We start from the raw sequence: 15,607 nt of genomic DNA on the forward strand, positions 1-15,607 counted from the left end.
CCAGTATAAAGTGAATTGAAAAATCAGCAATTGTTATTAAATTAATGTGTTAATTAATGGCAGTCAACTAATGAGGATTGAAATACTAATTAAGTAATATTCCATTTAATTATCTGCTAACGTCCAATAATCCTTCAATCTCTAAATTCCATGATGCGCTTTTACGCACGAGTGCAGATCGCTCGAAGCGATTTCACAACCGATCCCTCAATATTTGCCGAGCGACAGCAGAAGTAGGTAGGCACCGGACTTCCGCCTCCGACGAGGAATGCAATTGAGAACCACTGTTCTAGAACGCGCCCTGGTCGCCGGCACAGAAATAGAACGGTCGGACCTTAACGCGCACTTTTGCGCGTCTTTATGTAACCCGGCCGAATTTATGGCCGGTTATCTATTTAATAATACGCGGATTTACTCGCGCCATTCGCAAAGATCAAACGAACCTACGCACTCACGCACGCACGCACACTGCCGCGCGCGCGCGCGCGAACGGGCAAGCGCGCACGTGCGTATCGCACACACGCGCACGCCTGACGTAAATTTCGCGCCAGTGCGTTCACCTCTTCGATCTCATCGCTCGTTCTTCACGGACGCTTGAATGTCGAGTTGTTAATTCTCCTCGCTCGAGGAACATCGGAAACTACTGTTCGATCGACGGCTGCCTGTCTAAATAAAGGCACGTTCGTAATCGCCGGCTCTTCGTGGATCCATGCCCTTTCGGACTTGCCCCGTTTTCGGGGCATATAACCCTTCTTTCTCTGTACTTAAGGTAAATTGGAATGAAATAGAGAAAATGAAGCAAGAGTATGGATAAATAGAAAATTCCGCCCGATAAATCGTTGTACGAGTTCAATAAATATTTCTCCATCTTTCGAGTACTAATTGGAAATTACCTTTTAATTTACGGAAAAATATTGAGAAGAGGAAAAGGAAAGAGGATAGAGAAAAGAATTCAGCATAGAATGAATGTAGAAAAATTTTTGGTTTGGAAAAAATATTTTCTAATGAGCATGAGCACTGAGAAAAGTATATCTGGTTGGATTAATTGGAATTCTGATTGAAAAATGAATGAATTTTCTACTTAAATCTAAATTTATTTCAATTGAGATAACGGAATTTTGACTGATATAATCAGAATATTCTAGTTTCTCCATTTTTAATCAAACATTTTTTTTTAGAATGAAGATAAAAGAAGCTGGAATTGTAAGTAAAAACTATGTAATAATTTGAATAAACAGGATATTAGATATACAATTAAAAAAGCTGTTTATATAGATTAAGTTTAGATTTAAATAGCAATATTTAGCTAGCGGATCTTTAATTAGCCACTAATTAAAAGATATAGATGTATGTGATTTAAGAGAAATAAGATCCCTCTCGATATGTAAGCTAAAATAATAAAATTTTCTTCTCCTTAATCGAAAAATCATTGATCAAATTTATTAAGAGAGTAGATTTATCAGTTCTTATTTAGCACGAAATTTAAATTAAAATCGAGTTGCTCCCCCATTTCCGCGAGTTTATCTTCATTGAAAGTGTAGGAAGTAATAAAACACTATCATAACTAATACAGTTCGCTGCGGATTGCACTACTTGCTGCTAACAAAAGACCTAGTTATGCAAAAGAGCCAATGAGCAAAGCTCACTTGTCTATCCATCTAACAGCTTATACTTAACTACATTGGTAATCGGTAATCGCTTTGTAATTGACGCATTATAGCAAATAACCATATTCCTCGAATCTTAATACACATTCCTGTTGTACATTTACTACTTCAGTCCTTTCTTCGATTGCACGTATATAAGCTTATTAGTAATTCCCATTTATACACGTATGATTGACGAGTGTACAATGTAGATCGATTCCGCAATTTCCTTTTCGATCCTTGACCTACATAGCTTTTATAAAAATTTGATTGTCGTTAAAATCCTTTGATATAATCTAATAATTATATATGTAAAACTGAATATAATCTACTACTAATTTGCCTGTCTTTTAATATACATACAGAAACCGATATTTTATGTTATATATATTTATATATTACACATATTAAACATTTCTTTCTATTTTATATTATATTATATATATATATATATTATATATGTATATATTATATTCTATATATTATTTTATATTTTTATTTTATATATTCATATAAAAATATATGCAAGAGAAAAAAATGTATAATATACTCTCCAAATTCTTTGGATATTATCTAATCTCACTTGAAAACTAAGCCACCCTTTTTCAAGACTGGCATAATTTTTACTCTAGAGATTTCCACTCTTCAGAATGATATTGACGCTAGAAATTTTAGAGAAACTAACATATAAAATAAAAAAATAGGTATTTAATGTACATAATATAGAAATATATGTAACATACATAAGTATTATAAATATATGTAAAAATATGTAACATACATAAGTATTTTTTTCTGAGATACTCTTTTTCAAGATTTTCATCAATAAATATAGCATTTTTAGTGAAAAAATCCATTGAATATCGTACAGAAAATCGTTGTTTTTTTATATGCATGAAGTATTTCTAACTAACGTGAGATATACAAATCATGCGAGCCAATTCATCGAAAGAGATTCATGACTATACATAGTTCCGCGCGAACAAACTAACGCGAACAAGAGTCGCAATTCGCACTTACGTGTTATCTACTTAGACGGAACGATGTTCAAAGCTATAAGATCGTGTAAGACCAGCTCGTGTGACTGTCAACGCTATTTAGTTTCGTGACGTGTCACATGCCATTACTTTCCGATGATGTGTACGTACGAAATATCAACGTGTACAATTTCATTAGCCTTCTATACTGATCATATCATATAATTAATCGTACAATGAAATCAATGAAATCCGTTAGTCTCTTCGTCTAGAATAAATCTATTGTGAATTTAAGCAATATGTGTAATTACACAATCCGTATTTATCGTCGGGATGATATCTTCAAAATATATTGTATTAAAAACCGTTTCATTTAAATATGCTTCTTAAGTATTACACATATTTTTTAATAAAATAAAAAATTATAAAAAATCCAGATTTTCTGTGTTGCATTTGAAAGTATGAAAAAGCGGCGATTTATAATCTGAGTATCGATCATGTAACTTTTTTTCCAGAGCAGAAACGTGAAAAGTGAAATTTCACTTTTTACGTTTCCGCCCTAGGAAAAAAATAACATAACTCAACATTGACTCATACATTAATCCTCAGAATAAAAAATTATTTTTCAATAAGGAATATTTAAAAAAAATATAATTAATATAAAATGAGAAATTATCATTAAAATTAAATCAAATTATATTATTAAATATAAATGTATAAAATTATATCGTTTAATACAAAAATATTGATCTTATTGAACTGTTTTATATACATATGACATTCAATTTTATACGGAAAGCATAAATTTCCAATTCCAATTATTTTTTGCAGAGACTATACACCTGCTATCCTTAAACAAATGAATGTAATTTCAACGCAATTCAATTTTCTTCTGTGTTAAAATTATTCTTATATTCGGTAAACGATAACAATGCGACACTTGACACAAAATATTTTCACTCTGCATTTCTTCGACATTGTGTTATTTTTTCTATTATATTTCGTCAACATTGCTATTTGGTTTTGCCGAAATGAAAAAATAAATCGCTCCTGACATTCGCGTTATTTGCTCGCTTGTTCGTTCGCTCACACGCTCGTTCGCCGACGATTCATCAATTTCCTGCGGTGTCGAGTTGACGTAACGGAAAGGGTAGTGACGGAATTCCGGCGAGTATTTCACGAACGAATCGCATTCGCGTATCGTGCGCGTTTTCCGTCAATGGACATTTTTCCGTTTGTTAATAGTACGATATGTGGACACATACCTCTACTCGTGGCATTTTCAATGACAGCTGTTGTCACAACGTTTTCCTGTGTGCTCTTTCCTTTTTTTTCTCCTTCTCTTTACTGGTCTTCCGCCGGTCTTCACAGCTGTCGTAGCCATCAATTCCCGCGATTCACTGTTGCGGGAAATCCAAACGGTCCCGGAAAACAGAAATGGCGGCCGTAGCGACAGGCGCAGGCTCCCACGCTGCCACGCGAATGTTTTGCAAAAAATGCGTGCGATAGGATCGAAACGACGACGCGACGCAGAATCGACTTTCGCGGGATCAATTTTCATTATCGAAACGATCACACGGTAAGTCGAGGAAAAAAAGCGGCGCGGAAATGGCGAAAATACCAGCAAGTGATTCTCGGCCGGAGCGGACAGCGTCGCGAAAATCCACGCGAGCTGTCGATCGTTCGCACGGAAGATCACCGGCTGGCGGACAGACGAGGACTGAGCGAAGTAGTCGAACGCTCGTGGATCCCCTCTCTCGCTTGCACGTTCCGTCCTTCCGTCTTCTCTTCCTCCCTCCTTCCCGCCGTGCGTCGTTCGGCGACATTCGGCAACTCTCGCTCCGTCTCGCTCTCGCATTCTCCCCTCTCTTTCTCTCTCTCATACCTTTTCTCTCCCTCTCACTCTTTATCTTTTATGTATTAGTTTTTCTTTTTATTTCACATTTTTTTTCTCTCCCTCATGAAAAGAACAGTTTTGTTCTTTTCTAAAATATCTAAAATTTAGCTAGATAACACCTGAAGATAAATTTTGTTTGGTTGTCAAATTAATTATGTAGGACGCTCAAACTAATTGGTAGAACGTCAAAAATTTTTTGCAGAATCGTTCATCATATTTGAGTTTCTTACATTACATAATTTTTTCGACAGCTCGACAAAATTTATTTTTAGTATTTCTGTATTTATCTACGTTTTTAGTTTAACAAAATCGTTTTTTCCATGTTAAATTAAAATTTGCGATCTTTGTCACTTTATTTTCTCGCCGTTGTAATTATACTGTATTTTTACTCTCTCTCTCTCTCTCTCTCTCTCTCTCTCTCTCTCTCTCTCTCTCTCTCTCTCTTCTATTTCAAATTTATAATTCTTTATTATTCTATTTTCTCTTCGTTGTAACGACACTGCAATGTCATGTATTCTTACGTATTCGTTCTTAGAGGGCTCGTCCTAGAATCGTAATAAACGCTCTATCTATCTCTCTTTGTCTTCTCTCTCTCTCTCTCTCTCTCTCTCTCTTTCTCTTTCTCTTGTTTTTCGCTACCAACCGCCTTTGCACACATTAGTGGAGCGTGCGCGGATATAAGAAGGAGGGATATATACGCACGAGGTCGGAAAATATGATAATCTCTCACTCTCTCTCTCGTGTGCCAAAGAGACACAGAACGTACGCGACGTACATATGTATCTCGTATGAAAATCTTCTTAGCGATTTTCGATAGTTGAAACGAAGAAACAGCGCACAGTAAAGCTAGTAATGGTTCGTCTTGAGCGAAGGAATGGCGGAGAACGTGCTAATATAATAGCGTGTTGTATGTGTGCATGTGTGTGCGTAAGAACGGAATAATATCACGACGTAATGCACAATGTTCCTGTTACAAGACATGTCAGCTTTGGAATATACGTAGAATATTACGTGATTAATGATACGAATGTAAATATTTCGAAGCAACATGTGTTTCGTGACCAGATTCAAGTGCAGCACGTTTGTATACATCATAAGCACGTCTCTCTTCTACGCTTAATATTACGACTATGATTAGAATAGATAAATTACGTAACGATTTAACTGATACTCTCATATCTATGTATTAATTTTTATTAATTACGTGACGTTTCGTACAGAATGTAAGATGGAATTGTAAATACCGTTTACACAACTTTCAATAATTTAATTTTCCAAAGCTGATGGTGGATCTGTTGAACCCACTTGGTTAGATTTTTTTTTATAATTATAGGAATTATAAGAAAGTTAGAAGATATTTTTTGCAATAAATTATTTACAGTTTTTAAAATAGTATAAAATTATTATAATAGTATAAAATTAAGCTTATAATAGTATAAAATTAAAGAATATTCTTTATATTTTTAGGTTGTATCTGCAAAGGACGTCGCACTAAATTATATGGAAAATTAGATCTCGGTGAAAGAAATGATTTTCTCAAATAGCTTAAAATGTAATGAATAAAAAATGTCATAAGTACAAAATTTAATAAGGAATTAATATTTTATATATCAAAGAAGCTCTGTGAGCACAAGTTTTATATCTTTGATGTAACTCAAAAACTGACATCTTTTGTCCATCGTATTATATCATTTGTGAAAATTAAGTCATAACCAATTTTCAATATAATTAGGTCCTTTAATGAGAAAGTAACATTACAGATTAAATTGAATTATTTATATATACGTATTAACAAAATTTTAAGAAATATTTATGCGAAAGTTTATTTGGATTGACTTGTTTAAAAATTATTTACTTAAGAATGCAGTAAATCACGCTGTATAAGCTAAATCAGTCATAGATCGAAAACTATAATAATAATAAATATTATTGTTCCTCTTCTGCTCGTGACATCTTTTGTTCACATTATAAGTCACATTATACGTGAAAACATTTCACTAAAGCGCAATTTTCTATATAATTAGTGTTTCTATATAATTAACGTTCTTTGAATTATTAAAACCAAACTTAGTACTCATTCTTTTGTATACGAATCGTTTTTTGCATGCATCGTCATTTTGTTTCCTTGAAATTAATTAGCGTTTTAGTTAACATAAAATGGGTCTCACAGACCGAACGTCAGTATAATTGTGTTACAGATTTTGACGTCAGCTTCCGAAGGTTAAATGTCTGAAGCGAATCAAAGGGCATTATGACAAGAGTTTAAAAAACTATGGAATGTAATAAACGCGATGGAAATTTTGTTACATAAAAGTATACATACTTATATATAAATCGATTTTTAATGGATTAATAAATACATAGGACAATAATTATCGATCTGTTTATTAAAATACTTTCTCGTACACTGCATGTGTTGAAAGTTATTTTTATGAAATTATCGATATTAAATTATTGCTTTGAGGAAGATCAAAGATCGCGAGTGAGTTTTTCCCCCAGTTATACATTAACGTACAACAGTTATTACATTATGTCGTGATTGTCGTCTTTTACACATGACAGCATGCTCTTCTATAGTTGCGTAGCTATAAGCTTTCGAAATAGTTTCGCGAAATGGCCGTAACTCTTGTTTCACCTCCGAGAATTTTCTCGGGAGCTCGAAATAGCAAAATAGCGACAAAACGATCGCATTCTATATTTTAACGATACAATTTTCAGTCCAGCGAGTGTCCACTATAATTGTCTTCTTACGTGACATGAATTCTTATACGATTGTTTATTTGTGTACCATTTCATGTTAATTTTATTTGCGGCCTAAAAGAATTATACTATATTAAGTTTAACAATGAAAAACAATTCATCCGGATTTTGGTTTAAGTTAATATGTGCGATTTATAGTAATTTGTGCTTTTTAATTTCGTATAAAAAAATACTTCAGGTTTTATTATTATCAAAATTAATTAAATTATATAGTCGAAATTAATCGAAATTATTCAGATTTCCATAGAAAACATAATAAAAGAGAATAATAGAATAATTCCGATCGAAATCCATTCTAAATAATGACGTATTCTGAATTGGTAAGAATAATGAATAACAAGTACAAACTTGACGAATAGTTAAGAAATAGAAGTAATTACTAGTCAAATAGTAGTCACAAATAGTAGTCAATATATAATTTTACGATAATTTTGTATATGCGTGTGTGAGTCGATCTGTTTTTCAGTTCATATTACAGTAAAAGTTAATAAAATTCTTATTACAATCAATTTAAGAACATGATATTTTAAATACTAGAATATCTTAAATATAAAATTTGTAAGATTCTTTATCTGAGCAAAATAATAAAATTACTTATTATCTAGTTGATAATAAGTAGTACAATACTTTTGCAGTAGTACTTTTTGCAGTTACAGTTTATTCATATTATTCGTGAATTGTCTCGAACTAGAATTCGTGTATAGTCCGATGCTATTTTTGTAGTATCTTTAAAGATATTAAAAAACACTGCATTGTGCATGTATAAAATACAAAAACCGAAATGCTGGGTCAATGCGTTTTGCGTGAAGTCAATGTCGAAGCGAGTTTTAAATCAGCTAGGCGAGGCGAGTTTCGAGCTCATGAATTACAAAAGGATCATTCCAAAAAAAGAAAAAAAAGATATACGCAACCATTGAATCTAATCTATAGAAACGATAGATGAACGTTGGCGCATACGCAAAAAGTACGATAGAAGAAAGAAATCCTATAAATATGAAAGGATAAAAAATCGTAGATTTTTTTTTTCCAAAAGAATATAAATTCGAGTTACATGTGTACAGAAACTTGGAATTCGTGTATTCTTTAACGCGATTTCGAAAGTTATTCCCGTCGGATTCGAGAAAAACACAAGATTTCACAATACAGAATATTCTCTTATTGAAAAATATTATTGGACTCGCAAAAAATTCTGATAAAAATTTAATATAATTTTCAATTAATAATAATTGTATTATTGTACTTTTTTTATTTAGTAAACAGAAAACTGTTTACAGAATATCAATTAAAATGTACCGTTTTTCCGTAGTTGCTGTACAAAAAAGAAGTAGTATAAAATCTGAACTTAATTATTTAGCAGCAAAAGAATATTAAATACTCATGTTACTAAATTAAATCGGTATGACGGATACCTAACCTGGAACAATGAATTGAAACGATTAACAACATTAAGTAAACTGAAAGTTGTAAAAATTCACACAAAAATTATTAAATAATAAAGACCCGTTTTGATCAAATATAACCTTCTTCACTCATTTAAAATGACAAATATTTCGCTTCGCGAGGCAGAGCGACGCTTTTCATCTGCTATTCTTTTATTTCGTATAAAAATGCGTCTAATGAATATAATTTTATTAATATTGGAGCTGAGGCCGCTAAATTGGAAAATTACCTTAGTTTTGTTCACTTATGTAGTATTTTTGTTGAGGGCTTAACCATATTGCCACCTATTGCGCAATATTAGGGTAACTCTGGCAAATACGCCACGCTGGGATTTACGCACAAAAGTCAGAAAAAATAGAAGGAGTGGGGGGTAATTTTCCCGCAATTACTCTGTTACATGCCTTTATATTAGTATTATAATTTCAGCTTCTTACTTAATATTAATGAAATTATTGTAATAAGTAGCCCATCATACCATCATAAATTATATTCTACATAAAATGATTATAAAATGTATAAAAGTCTTAATGGTTATTTCATGATAGAGGAATAGTAAAGCATCTTGTATTTTGCTATACAACATGCTTTTTTTTTATTTTCGTATTCTTTATTTAGTTTGTTGTCTTGCATTTTTAGTGGGCGGGATTTATGTCCAAAGCATACGAAGTGCACAGATTGAATTTTAGTGGACTAAATGTATTAAACGCATTACATGAAATATGTCATAACACTTGTAATATATGTAGGAAGATTGTAATTATTATTTATTACTTCATACATATATTTACCATTCTTAATAAAACTTTATAAACGAATTTTATAAATTAAATTATTGTGTCATTTTACGTCTTATTTATATGCATTATTTATAAATTTTTTGAGCTGTACATACTTCCCCTCCCTCTTTTCCTATGATTAGTCATATATCTCACTCCTATGAGATATATGGCAAGGGTTTCAAAAAATTTATTTTTCAATATGAAAAATATTTCGGATTTCTAATATTTTTTTCACAGTAATAAACAATACAAAATTTTTACTGATATAGTTCATTTACTTTAAACATAGTAAATAATACTTAATAAATTAAGTTTTTGAGTGCAACGTATATACCTACCGGAAGTTATCCTACCAAATATTGCTAATATGTTATTATGTATTGCCATGTATTGCTATCATAGACAATAATAGCAATACTAGCAATACGCTAATAATGTTAGTAATACATAACAATACATTAGCCATACTTGGCAATATTGTGCGCAATAGGTGGCAATATATGAGATGATTGACTTTTAGATTTTGTAAGAAAAATCAGTAATATTAAATAATAATTGATTAGATGTTCAGGTAAACTATAAAAATTTTAACCAAGAAAACGATTAGAAATAATTGGAAAACCATTCGAATCGAATCTATTGTACACTACTCGTTCCAATAGTTTTTTCACTAATCCAATAATATTTTTCCATATGGGTCCACTGGATGAGATGAGATTCCCAAGCCATCTGGCATAAATCGGCTTGCATCGCGTGTTTACATGCGATGGCACGCGATTATGTTTGTCATGGTTATTGGCGTTCTTACGGGCTCGCATGATGCTTATACGGAAAGCGCCGACATTTAATGACCGCTGGTGGTGCTAATTGCTCGAGATCGAACGTAATTATGCTCCCGCGGAAATGTTTGACACGGATGTTTCGCCACGTTAACGGTCTATTGCATTGTCGGATTCGAGTCAATACACGATGGCGACGACTCTACGTCCGAGGGTATTTCGTAGATATGTATGTATCCGTAACTCGGTATTTTTAATCGCTTTCCCGATATTCGTGGAATTAGGATTTCCTCGTTTGCGGTGAAGAAAAATAAGAAATAAAATGAAAAGGAAACAATTTTTGCCATCTCAATTTTATTTTAAAATTGTAAACAGTATTCTTTCAGTTAATAAAGCATGATCGATCAGAGAATTAATGTCAGGACGAAGATTCGCGGTGCATCGATCCTTGCCGACCCAACAGAATAATGCATATGAAGGCATTACATCTACAGACAAATAGTAAATTGATGTTTTATAAAGAAATAGGAGACAAGCGGGAAATTATTAAATAAGATATAATATGCTTCATGTTGATCAATACTGTGTTGTAGGTAGACAACTATCTAACCAGTATTAATGCAAGCCTTTTAACATTATTGCTGGTTTATATAGCAATATGAACTGTTGCGTAATTAAACTCAACGTACAAATTAAATTTTAATTGTGTTGTTCTGTTAATTATTTTTTCAAGGTAAGCGGAGAATTTATTGATTTACAAAGAATTTTTGTCGCTTTAATCGTTCGAGTTATAATTCATAGATAATGTATAGTTAATTAAAATTATTGAAAATAGTTAATTAAAGTTACTAAAAATTATCGATGCCGTTATTAAAAATTAAGCTAAAGATGAAAGAAATTAATTCGAAATAAAGCAATAAAGCTAAGAGATATAACAAATATACAAGAAATTCAATTACACAAAGAATTCCCGTTGAGAATAGACAACATCGTTCGTGCTCGACGGTTCTCATAACAGCCTATTAAACGATATCAAGTGCATTAGCACAAACGATCAATTTAGTCTTCCTCAATAGGATCGCGTCGCAGCGAGAAAATTCAGGATGCGCAATAGAAAAAGCAGTAGCGGGTCAAAGGCATATATAGGGTGGCAAAATTTCCAAGTTCAACTGAAAAATTTCCCTCGAGTGTCAAATGAAATTCTGTTTCACACAGAAAAAAATATTCCGAGAGAAAAGTTGTACATAGTAAAAAAACATTTTATATTTGTTAAAACCGTGGTACTTGTTAAAATTTGTTGAATAAGACCGGAGTTAATTTAACATAATGTGATTGCGTCGTTTGAATTCATGTTCAATATTTCTTAGTGTTAAAATAACACAATTTATTAGTGAGCAATTAATATAAAAATAATGTATTTAGAACATAATTTCTAAAATAAATAAAATAAATGTTAATTTAATATATTATGAATTAATTAATTTTGCTGAAGAAATATACGCTTTCATAAGTTGCTTACAGATAATATCAGTATTATATATTTTATGTTAATTTTGTTTATTTGTGTCATTTCTTACGTTAATCATCTTAAGCTCTCACAAAAATTCGGTAGATTCATTTGAAACATGTAAAATCTGTTACATTTAACAAATTTTCAAACTGGGTAACTTTTCAAGTATTAAATATAATCACCATTTCGGTGACGAAACTTCAAATTGGAAATTCCGACGAGTTTGAACTTGCGTGGACATTTGAACTTGCGTACACGCCCTGTAAGTATAAGAGGTTCTCGGAGCCCCGTCTCCTCGAAATACCTCAGACATATAAACTCGTCGCGGCGACGCCATCGCGTGGAAATAGAGAATAGAAGTAGATTTAGAAATAGAGCCGCGCCAGTCGTCGGCCTAGAATTTGATCGGAGACGTGGCCTAACCCGCGCCCCGGACAGCGCTGTTTTGAACACTATTGGAACGTGCGTCGTCGTTTCGATGCGATGCGACGCGATGCGATGCACCGGATAGCTCGTGATGAATAATAAACAGGAGGCGCGAGGCGGTGATCTAGCGGCGATTTTCGGCGGTATCGGGAAGCGTTTTCGAGCGGAGTCTTAAAATAATAGACGGTCGTACGTGAAGTTTCGCCGGGACCGCAGAAATGCCGCGCCGATGAATAAGACGAGTGTCCGAAAATAGTCTCGTTCCGAGGCCCGATACAAGGGCCTTCAGGTGTCAATTTCAATCGCGCGAAGAAGACACCTCTCTTTCTTTTTTTAATTCAAGGCTTTTTCGGAATGCAACGTGGATTTTAGTAAAATGTAACGCGATCTATGAATAGTTTGAGAATAAATAAATGAAGTGAAATTTATTTTACGTCTTATCTGCTTTTCTCAGAGAAAGGCATTATGGTAACAACTGTAAAAGTGACACCTGTACAAGTTCTATATATAGAATTAATGCATAATTGAATAAACTATTTTATAGAGAGATGCAATAATTACAAAATATTTATTTAATTATTTAATTACATTAATTCTACATATAAAATTTGTATAATTACTTTTATAGTTACTATGTTTTCTTATCTCTAAGTATGTGATACCGTCTGGAAACATACCTCATATATTCGTTTACATTTATTTATTATATTTTACTTCATACATAAGTATGAAATTGCGAAACGTGAAACTTTATCGGATAATTTCGAGGAGAAACGACGCTTCTACTCGGTGGCAATCTATTTCAGTCGTGCTAGTCTAAACAATGATAATAAGAAAGAAATCCGCTGGGCCAACACCCTGCTGACCTTGGTGGATTCATTAGGATCGCTAGGAATTCGAAGGTGTCTAATTAAACGATGAATAATGCACGATGCATCGCGCGATTAAGGGCACCCTGACGCGGCTCGGCTCGGCTCGGCTCGGCGCGGCGGCGCTCACGCGGACCAAGTTACACTTCCTTGAATGCGGCATCCTGTCGCACAAGTACTGTCCGATACGGACGTTCCGCGTTCTCGTGTCAGGACGGACAATACTTCCGCCATCGCGACTTCCTTCCTACATAGAGCGAGCGAGTACTACCGTCTCGTCGCGTAGACACGGTGCACGCACGCACGCACGCAAGCATGAGACACGCACAGCCGCTACGCGCGCGTAGTGGTTTCATTCATAAAGTCACGCGTTTCGCGAGGAAACGCCTGCGCGCGCGCGTTAACGATAGGAACCGACGAGGTTACGCGCTCTTCTTTTGTACATATACCTACCTGGCCACAGCGAGAAGACGTTAATACGCGCCTCTGGAACGAACGCTCCGCGCCGACTTCCGCTCGGCTCGGATACGCGGCGTCGGAGGATGCGCCGCCGGTAGCAATAAAAGCGTGCCCGTTAACGCCGAACTGAATTTCTCTCTCTCTCTCTCTCTCTCTCTCTCTCTCTCTCTCTCTCTCCCTCTCTCTCTTCCCGCTGTAGGAAAATAAATCGTGGAATGGATCGCGCAATTCTGCATCCTCTTATTAACGATGCGCGACGCGCAATTTTGGGAATCACATTTCTTTCATAATTGAATTTGTTATGAGACAAAATTATCTTTTTTTTGCGATTGTTTTCTCGATAAAAGATTACGAGGAATATGACTTTTCTTTTTCAGTACATTTTATTTTATTCTTTTTAAACGTATGTATAGATATTTTTTTTATTTTTTTCTAGAATTTTAGTTTTAAGTGTCTGAATTGAATGCCAAAAATCTTTTTCATTTCTGAGAAAGAGAAAATTATGCATTTTATTTATGTTATTTTTTTCGAACAACATAATTCGATTTTAGAGTTATAAAAAGATTATAAACAATTAAATATCAATTTTGTCTAATTTGAAATTTTTTTTTAATACACTTTTTTTATTTTCTATTCCATTATCATTTATTATAGAGTTTTATTCTCCGTATACATACATTTTGTTGTAAATATGTTTTTGTCAGCATAACTTGCATAATGCATAAACACTATATACTATACGTAATTCTTGTAGCCTTCAATGAAATAGGATGTTAAATGTACTCGCGGTCTTAGATCTCGTTCTTCAAAGTACGGTGACCCTTTCAGGCTTGGGCGGAACTCCTTTGCTTCCGGTGCTGTTCCGCTGCTACTATTTCTATATATAAACCTACGCGCGCTCGTCGATATAAAGCGAGCGTACAAGTATGGAAGACTTTGCGCGCGTATATGTTGCCGGACACCAACGCAAGTCAAGGATATAACTTTCTTATACGAGATACTTTATAGGCCGCGTGCACATTTGCTCAATGATTTACTGCATCAATCATTTAATTGAAGGAAAATTTTAAGGAAAATGATTTTGTTAAAAAACAACAAATTTTTGCAATGTTTCTTTTAAAATTCTCTTCTGTTTCCAAAAAAGTTTTTTTTGAAGGACAAAAATTTTACAGATAGATGTATCTATCGATTGTGAAGTATATTTTAACTTTTTAATTCTTTTTTAATATACAATAATATTTAATATACAATACATAGAAAAATATTTAAAAAATGGAAAAATACTTTTTCGTTTATTAAATATTTTTAAAAGTTGCGAAAGAATGTAGGTAAGGTATCGCCAAAGTTTCTTTTGCTTGACTGTAGAAATCTATGACAGGCCTTTCTATAGATTCAGAAGTAACTAATTATACGAATTTATATTTTATGACATCATAATATCGTAAATGAAATGGTATAGTGGATATTTCGGTCAGATTTGTGGAAATTGAAATATATGCTTTTGGATAATAACGTTCCCTTCAAAAGTGATACAATAACTTAAAAAATTAAGTTTTTCAGATAAGAAGAAAAATTTTTTTAACTTCACAGAAAATTATTAATTAATCGGTAAAAGAATGTAACTCTTAGAAATATGATTAAATGTAATTAAAAATGATTATTTTTGTCATTTTTCTTTCCTTAAAAAGAATCATCCTTTTTGAGTTGATTTTGGTATCCTAAAAAATTATAACAAATCCAGAATAACTTAAAAAAATGATATTTCCAAATGAGTTTGAAATATCATCAATAGTTTGTATTTATCTTATTCAATTAAAATGACTAAATTTAAAATAAATCAATTTCTTCTTCAAATTTTGATTTAAAAATTATCTTAACTCTAAATATCTTTCGTAGAAGACTTCTCTTTTTATTTACAAAAAGATACAATTTACGACACAGCATTTAAAATATGTCACTATTGCAGAAGATATTGATCTCTTTGAAAGCCTTAAGAACGACGCAAGTGCTACTTGGACGAACTGTGAAGAGTTATATATATAATTTACTTTTGGTGATTGATAGA

General features: G+C 33.0%; 1 long non-coding RNA gene across 1 annotated transcript in view; it reads right to left on the reverse strand.

Moving 5' to 3' along the window:
* Window positions 1-4,275, reverse strand: part of LOC108692303 — a 32,942-nt gene extending 28,667 nt beyond the window's left edge. The window contains exon 1 of the long non-coding RNA XR_001931965.1: window positions 3,889-4,275. This is a non-coding gene — a long non-coding RNA (uncharacterized LOC108692303). The remainder of the gene's footprint in view (window positions 1-3,888) is intronic.
* Between the last annotated feature and the right edge of the window lie 11,332 nt (window positions 4,276-15,607).

This window comes from Atta colombica, unplaced genomic scaffold (assembly GCF_001594045.1).
Source record: "Atta colombica isolate Treedump-2 unplaced genomic scaffold, Acol1.0 scaffold107, whole genome shotgun sequence".
Taxonomy (NCBI): domain Eukaryota; kingdom Metazoa; phylum Arthropoda; class Insecta; order Hymenoptera; family Formicidae; genus Atta; species Atta colombica.